The 9,205-nt window shown below is 31.8% G+C and overlaps 1 long non-coding RNA gene across 1 annotated transcript; it reads right to left on the bottom strand.

Annotated features, from left to right (window-relative positions):
- Positions 1–1,592: 1,592 nt before the first annotated feature.
- On the bottom strand, positions 1,593–6,935 carry LOC114074319. Its single transcript, XR_003574681.1, has 2 exons — positions 6,826–6,935; positions 1,593–2,070 (listed from the first exon to the last, which is right to left on the bottom strand). It is a non-coding gene; the product is annotated as an uncharacterized LOC114074319 (long non-coding RNA).
- Positions 6,936–9,205: the final 2,270 nt, after the last annotated feature.

Here is a 9,205-nt window from a genome sequence, read left to right as displayed (position 1 = left end):
GGCCCGTCGCGCCTGCGACGGTCCGTCCTGCTGCTCCGTCATAGAGTTCAGAGACTCAATTTCCTTGAAGAGTCTGTGACGGTCCGTCGTGCCCACGACGGTCCGTCCTGCCATGTCGTCACGAAGTTCAGAGAGTCGATTTCAGTACCCAAATTTCAGAATTCTAAGTGTTTTGGAACGAGACCCCCTCGACGGCCCGTCGTGCCCATGACGGTCCATCGTAGGTTCCGTCGACTCACACAGTTTTTCCAGAAATAAAATCTGCTGCTCAAAACGTCTAAACAGGTCGTTACATCAGGTCACATGTATTTTAAGGAGATGAAGTGATGAGTTGTAAGTTAAGTGAGGTTCCATCGAGGCTCAAGATCGCGGCTTTTATCCTTACATAAAAAAGTGAAAGCTAAAAGTTAAAAATAAGGCAGAATGATCTGGTGGACCCTTATACTTGTATCAGTTTGTAGTGTGAACCTTCTACTTACCTCCTTGTCATCTGGACCCTTAAACTCATTAAAAACAATTTAATAAATCCTTCTGACCGTTGAACTTGTGTGTCTTTAAGATGGCTGAGTTGGCGAACTGTGTGACTTCACTCTCTTTAAGGCGAGTGAATAACTTTTTCAGGTAAAAAAAATTAAAATAAAAAATAAATAAATTAAAAAATAATTAATTAAAAAGTCTTCTTCTTCCCCACTTCCCCAATCTTTTTGCCATTTCCACATCTAACCAAATTCTTTTTTCCTTCTTCCCGGTTTATCAACAATGGAGACTAGCGCTCGCCAGAGACCTACAATTGATTCACCGGAGGTTAGCGTTCACCGGAGATAAACAATTAATATACTCATTTGCAATCCATCTTTATCAAGAACCCACTTAGTCAAGCTTCCTCCAAAATCCAACTCAAAATTTTCAGTAAAATACATTCTTGCATCAATTTCCTTCATACCCATTTCATAAATTTTCAGAAATATACTTTTTGCATCAATTTCATAATACCCATTTTAGGAAATCCCTAAATATACGTTCTTGAATCTGGCAACTTTCGAATAGGATCCAAAGCAACATCAACACCCACTTTTTCTTAGTGCCACCAGTTACCATCAAAATCCCAATCCAACATAACCAAAAATATCTCCGAACTCCGGCCAAGTTGTGAATAATTAAAAATTGTGTCAATATTTTTTACTTCCATGAAAAGAGTAGAAGAGATTGGAAAAAGAAAAAAAATAAGTGAATAAATTTTTTTTTTGTCACTTTCACCCAGCCTAGCTACATATTCTCCTTGAAGCATTTGAAGTAGCATGTCACCTTGTGTTTGGCCTGATATTATGCATTCTATGTAGCTTGATATTTTCCAGTTGTGAATGAAGATAAAAAAAAGTGAGATTTTGGGAATAGAGACGGCTATGGCAAAGAGAAACAAAAATTGAAAAGAGAAAGTGTAACTAGGTATATTACTCAAATATAATAAAAGAAAAATGACATGGAGTGATCATATACATGTGTCATTATATAATCATACATGTATTTTTTAATTATTTTTAAAATTACGTGTCAGACGTTTGTAATACACACAGTTGAATAGTCAAAAAATGTGTTTAAAATATTGTGTTTTACTGAGTTCAGGAGTTCATGTGACAAAAGAGCAAGTAGAAGGGTTCACAATACAAAGTGATATAAGTATAAGAGTCCACCAGATCATTCCGCCTTAAAAGAAAAATAAATGTACAAGCTCCTATCTATGCAACTTTTCTTGAGTCTTCACTTGAATCTTGACTTTAAGATATCACCTTGATTTTTGGGTGAATATCTTAATCTTAAATTGGATTGGAGGCTGAACTTGCCACTTAGACAGAACTTTTGATATTTTTCAAAATGACACTTTGAAAATGCTATTTAATGACTGCATATTTTCTTGATAGGAAGTTGACTAGTAAACGATGTGAGGAAGTCAGGCTGCTACATGCATTGAAGAAACAGATTCTGACAATCGTGGGATTGATCATTCTGAAAAAGAGTTGAAACTTTATTCTTGAATTTTAAATCCATGTTTCGCTTGAAGAAACCTGAAAACTATCACCAAGAAAAAAATAAACAACATTTTTGCCCCAGTTTTCACTAGAAATTTTTTGTGAGTTATTAGCAAATGTAAATATAAAACATAATCTCATACTAGGAAGTGTTTATCCTTGGAGAAAGTCACCAAAATGCATTATCCAGGAGAGTCCTACTAATCTCATTATGCAGGTGGATCCTGTTATTCCCATTATGAGGATGGTCCTTCTAATCCCATTATCCATGTGGGTCCAGCTAGTTCCATTATCTAGGAGGGTCCTGCTAATCTCATTATGAGGAGGGTCCTTCTAGTCCCATTATCCAGGAGGGTCCTTCTAATCTCATTATCCAGGTGAGTCCTGCTAATCCCATTATGAGGAGTGTCCTTCTAGTCCCATTATCCAGGAGTTTCCTACTAATTCCATTATCCAGGTGGGTCCTGCTAGTCCCATTATTTAGGAGGGTTCTACTAATCTCATTATGAGGAGAGTCCTTCTAGTCCCATTATCCAGGAGGGTCTTGGTAATCCCATTATCCAGGTAGATCCTGCTAGTCCCTTTATCTAGGAGGGTCTATCTAATCCCATTATCTAGGTGGTCCCGCTAGTCCTATTATCCAGAAGGGTCGTGCTAATTCCATAATGAGGGGAGTCCTTCTAGTGTCATTATCCAGGAGGGTCCTGCTAATATCATTATCCAGATGGGTCCTGTTAGTCCCATTATCCAGGAGGGCCCTGCTAATCCTATTCCCAGGTGGATCCTGCTATTCCCATTATGAGGAGGGTCCTTCTAGTCTCATAATCCAGGAGGGTCCTACTAATCTTATTATGAGGAGGGTCCTTCTAGTACTACGCCCCATTATTTAGGAGAGTCCTACTACACTAATTCAAATTATTTAGGAGGGTCTTGCTAATCTAATTCTCATTGTTTATGAGGGTCCTTTTTTAACAGAATCATCAAATAAAACCACAACACTTTTTTTGCCCCAGTTTGCACCAGAAAAATATTATTTACACTATTAGTATGAATGAGAAATACTGGTACCAAAGAAAAATAAAATGCAATTAGGGAGTTTGTTCCCTAGAAATTAAAGATAATCGAGAGTTTATTTCTAAGATTAGAATGCAACTAGAGTACTTATTTCATAGAAATGAGAGTGATAAAAATATGACCCAATTTTTTAAATTGAGGAACTTCGTCACTGTTTTTAGTTTGTTATTTTTGATTCTTTTCTTACAAGGATATAAAATTTTATTCTGTAAGATCGAGCCTTATTGTAAGAATACCTACGTATCTCGTATACCAAGAATCATGTCAAACGTAATTCATGAAAATCTAAAAATTATTTTTCTTTTTTTCTTGATTTTTCCTACAAAAGACATTTTTTGAGAAATGAATCAGTTCATCTTTGACAATGTTTTTTTTTAGTTGGTACCAACAATTTAGCATGATGCATATGAGACATCTTCAACTACTTTCAGACAAATTTGAGATAAACTTTGAGTAATCACTATAATTTCATATGATATCTCAAACATACTTAAGTATTTACCTGAGTTCATCTTGCCTAAGTTAAGGTATAAAATTATTCATATCTTCATGTTTCAAGTGCTCTCGCAATAAATGAAGTCCTACTTTACATAATAGAAGTGGGTCTATCTTAGGACGTTTTATATCAAAGCCACTCACACTCAGAAAGATATTCAGTATATGAGATTGAGATACCATATGCTTGGCCCTTGTGTAAGTATCCATTGGTGTGAGAACACACAAAATGAGATCAAATAGAACTTGTTATTTACTTGTAGTGTAGGTTTGGAGAAAGGTAGGACAATCATTTGGGGTAAAGTGATTATTTTCTACTTAAAATTTGCACAACTTTCAATATTTTTCATTTTTCGCATTCGATCTTTGTTTTCTTGATATCTTTTTTCCATTCATTTTTCTTTCTTTTTTGTCCATTTTTTCTCCTTTCATTTTTTATTCTAGCTTTTTTTATTTTGTCATTTTGCTTGAACTTGCAGATATTTGGTCTTTTCACTTTGTTTCCAACTTAGGTCTCGGCGCTGTGTATCTAATTGATAGTGCGCACATGGAGGTGAGATTCAAAAAAAAGTGCATTTATGCACTAAAAATGATATATGTGAAGTTGTGGTTATTCAAATAAAAATGTTTCAGGCTCAAAATAGGAGTCTTATGGATATCATGTCATTAAACAGGCTTGAAAGACACAAACAAATCAAAGAAAGCCTATAATAATTTTCCAAGTTAAATGTTGTTCACAACTTCACTTTAATCAACATTTAGGCTAAGTTCTAGATAAAAAATCATTCGATTGAATTTATATTTAATGTTCACCACACAATGCACAGAAAACATGAGGTCGAATTTGTTTTAACCTTAACTTTAAGCAAAATAGTTTTTCAAGTATAAAATAAATATGAAGAGATACCCAAAGAAGTTTATAGATCACAACAAAGTTGGTCCATGTTGTTAAATAGTTTAACATTTTATATTATTTTTCTTATACACACTTCTAAGAATGTTAGTACCAACCAAGTCAATATTTTTTTACATAATTTTTTTTCGTTTTCCCCATTTTTTGTGACAATGACTTATTTAAATTTTTTTTAGGATGGACTAAACCTCAAAATAAAGATTGTCTACGTATCTTGTCAAAGCAAAAATCAGTTCTGCGTAGTTCAGAAATATTGTAAAGAAAAAGTTACTTTTTATAAGAAATACTTCTCTTTTTTTATACTTTTTTTTAAATCACCGAATCCGAGGAAGGTTACATACGTATCTCATCGGGGTGAGAATCAGGTGTGCATAGTTCGTTCAGATTGAACGACTTAATTAATTTTTTATATATATTAATACTTGTTTGAAAATACAATATTTTGATTTTTTTTATTAATGATACAAAAGAAACTTACATATTTTTAGTTGAATCGAGAAAATTCTTTCATTTTTATCATTTTTAATGTATAATGACACTACAAGAAGAAATATTTTTATGTTCTCTCTCTCTCTCTCGCTCTCTCTCTTTTTTTTATAAAAATCAAAATTCCACTATACTAATCACACAAAAATGAGTCAACTTCTAAAGACTTTCTAAATAGATGCATTTTCATGTAGCACATAAAATGATCTAAATATTGCTCAAGTAAAAAAGGATACTTGACCATGCCGGCCCAACTCTTGTTTCGAGACTTACTAAGTTAAATATAAATTATGCAAATGAGCGGAGCCTACTAGTGGTAACCAAGACCTAAATGAGGTAGGTGTCTAGACTGACTTACTCAACTGGACAACTCGAGCTAAGGAGGGGACAACTTATCGGTAGCAGCGTTATTTCGACTTCAGTGCTGGTCCAACCGCGTTTAACATATGCTACTAGGATGTATAACTATATTCCTGTGAACATGTGTAAGTGTAGTCAAAGACTCATAATGTGTGAGTGAGAGAATTTTTTTTCTAGTAAAGTTCAATAATATAAATTTTAAAAACAATAAAATGAGTAGCAAATAACATATTAGGCCATAAAAAAAATAACACATAAAAATAAAATAATAAAATCAAATAAAAGTCAATATAACAAAGCTCAAATTCTGGTTAGTCTCCAGCGGAGTCGCCAGAGATGTCACACCCCTTTTTCGCGCAAGCGGTATGGTTTTTTCAATTTTAGTTACTTCATTGATTAATGGATTATTTTAATTTTCTTAGAGTCGCCACTTGAAATTGAGTTATGTTGTTCAAGTCACCTTTTTGTTTTAATCCCTAACAAAAAAAGAATAATTGTTTATTTTGTTTTGAAAACCATAATTTCAAATAAGGAATTTTGTTGACCGAAGGAAGGTATTACACATCCCTCGAGTCCGTGGTTTTAGCACGATCGCTTTTATTGACTTATACTAATTTAAAAATATTTTTGGATATACTATTTATAAACCATGAATTGTTTGCATTTTTATTGATGAACTTTTATTTGGTCTCGACCTAGATACGTAACCGTATTCTTGGTCTTCACGATTGGAGACATAACTGTATTTTTTCCACCACACTTATATATTAACCTTATTTTCTATATATCTTACTTTAAATAAATAAAAATTAATTGAATTACTGGATAAGGTGCATCACTGCATCCTTGAGTTTATTTTTAATGTCTTAAAAAAAATATGTAACCACATTCTTAGTAAAAAAATAAATATTTTTTTATGTGCCTACATGTTTGTGTAAAGTTAAAGAAAATACTTAGTCTTTATAAAGAAAAATAAAACAAAACAAAACAAAATACTCAAATTCTAGGATAAAATTTTGGATCATATTCATATCTTTTTATTTTGTATTTCATTATTTTGTTTACTATCTTATATTTAATATCATTTAGTATATACATTCTACTCAAACAAACAATAACACATTGTTAAAAATAAATCTCATTTTTTGTTTGTTAGAATAAAACAATAATAATTTATTTATTTATTTATTTGGTTTTAGTCTAATCATATGTACTTCACCATTATTTTATAAATCAAGACAAGAGTAATGCTACGGTCCGTTTATTTTTAAAATATCACAAATAACAAATAAATATAAATTGAAAAAATCATCAATTAGTGCAACCTACATTCGCAAAATAGGGATTTAATAACTAACAAATTAATCATTTCAATCAAATTGATAAATAAAATGAAATATAAGAAACTTTTTAATAAAATCACATCAAATTCCATGAATAGAATAAAAAAGACAAGAAAAAGATGAATACCACAAAATCTGGATAGAACCTCGACTAGAACCTCACAATTTTTTATATGAATGTGTGTTGTGTTTTTCCTTTTTTCCTTTCTGTTTCTTTTGTTGTGTGTTGGTGTGTTTCTGATTTTTCTTTATTGCTGAATTTTTTTTTTATTTGAGAATGATTCTAATTCTCTCTTTTTTTTTCCATATGTTCTTGGTGATTTTTTTTTTCTTTTTTCTGTTTATGTGTGTATATATAATGTGTAGGGTGGTTTGTGAGGGAAGGAAAATAGGGGTAGTGGGTTAATGGTTGTAGGAAGTGGTAGAAAATGGGGATAGAAGTGGTGGTTAAGATATTATTTTTAATAATCAATATAATATTAAAAATATTAGCTAATTAAAAAATAAAATAAAAATTGAATTGATAATTATAATTAATAAATACTATCCTATTATTGATCTTAATTAAAAAAACATATATTTTTCTGTAATTTTCTTTTCTTGTTTTTTTAAAAAAGGGAAAAGGGTTTGATATACCCCTTAACTTTGTCATTTGGAGCTGATATACCCCTCGTTATAAAAGTGGCTCATATATGCCCTTACCGTTATACAAACGGCTCACATATACCCCTGCCGTTACAAAATGGCTCACATATACCCTTCATTTAACGGAAGTTAAAAAATTAGTTTTAAATTTATATTTATTACTTCTAATTTTTTTTTAAAAATTATTTAGGGGTATATATGTTTCTTCTATCAAAGTTCAAGGTATATTTTAATTTTTTTCATACATAAATTATTTTTTGACTTCTTTTATTATAATTATTTGAATTTCTTATTCTTATTTTGTTTTTTTCTTTCATTCCTTAGTTTTAAAGAATAAAAAATTAAACTATTTTTTTGTGTGTGTATTGTAATTTAATTTCATATTCGAAGAAAAAATTTGATCATCTACAATAAGTTTTACAAGAATAATAGTGAAACATAAATATATTTGATTATCAAAATAATAATTATAAATTAGTAATTGAAACCAAAAAAAGTCAAAAAAAATATGTTTGACGAGGATTAAATTTACTCATAATGGATTATAATTTTTTAGAAAAAAATAATAAAAATTTAGATTAAAATTATTATTTTTTTCATTTCCGTTAGAGGAAAAGGGTATATGTGGGCCATTTGTTTACAAGTAGGGGTATATATGAGCCATTTGTTTACAAATATGGGTATATATGAGCCACTTTCATAACAAGGGGTATATCAGCTCTAGATGACAAAGTTGAGGGGTATATCAGACCTTTTCCCTTTAAAAAATAATAATAAAACTTTACGTTAAAAGTGATTTTATTTTTGTTGTTTTCAAGTCTTTTAAAAATAAACTTAATAAAAATAAGATAAAAGTTAGAATATTAATAGAAATATTTAAACTCTATAAAGGGTTTATAACTTAAATTTAGTCAAAATTTACGTGTCTACACACACACCTGCAGATTTTCTGAAAGTTGAGTTTTGGTCTGTTATGTATATGGGGTGTTACATTATCTCCCCTTTGGGAACATTCGTCCTGGAATGAAGATTAAACTAGCTAGAATAGAGGGAGAAAGCTACAAACCCCACTACTACACTCAGAACTGACTTTCTGACTGAATTGAGTTTCGAGAACATGCAAATACGCTGAAAATGCAAGTACAAACTGAGGGAACAATTACCTCATGTGGAGTGAAATCATAAGGAAAGATGTGAGGATACTTGGATTTCATGGCTGCTTGTGCTTCCCAAGTAGCTCTCTCTACGTACTGACTTCTTCATAAAACCTTGACTGTAGCGACTTTTTTATTTCTCAACCTTCTAACCTGATGGTCAAGAATCTCAACTGGTACATCCTCATAAGAAAGACTATCCTTCACCGCCACACTCTCTATTGGCACTACAGAGGCTGGATCACCCACACACTTCTTCAAGAGTGAGATGTGGAAGACTTGCACTGCTGCTAATTTTGCTGGCAACTTAACTCACATGCCACCTTGCCAACCCTTTTCAAGATCTAGTAAGGTCATACATATCAAGGACTAAACTTTCCTTTCTTGTCAAATTTCATCATTCTTTTCATAGGTGAGACTTTCAGGAAACCCAATCATCAACTTGGAACTCTAGTTCCCTTCTTCTCACATCTGTATAAGATTTCTAACGACTTTGGGTTGTCTTAAGTCTATCTCTAATGAGTTGCACTTTCTCCATAGCATAAAGGACTGAATCTGGACCTACCAAAGTTGCTTCACCTACTTCAAGCCAACCAACAGAAGATCTACATCTATGTCTATAAAAAGCTTCATAAGGGGCCATATGAATGCTGGAATAGTAGCTATTGTTGTAGGCGAACTCAATAAGAAGAAGTTGATCATCCCAAC

Source organism: Solanum pennellii, chromosome 10, assembly GCF_001406875.1.
Source record: "Solanum pennellii chromosome 10, SPENNV200".
NCBI lineage: Eukaryota > Viridiplantae > Streptophyta > Magnoliopsida > Solanales > Solanaceae > Solanum > Solanum pennellii.
This window is presented reverse-complemented; position numbering and strand designations above follow the sequence as displayed.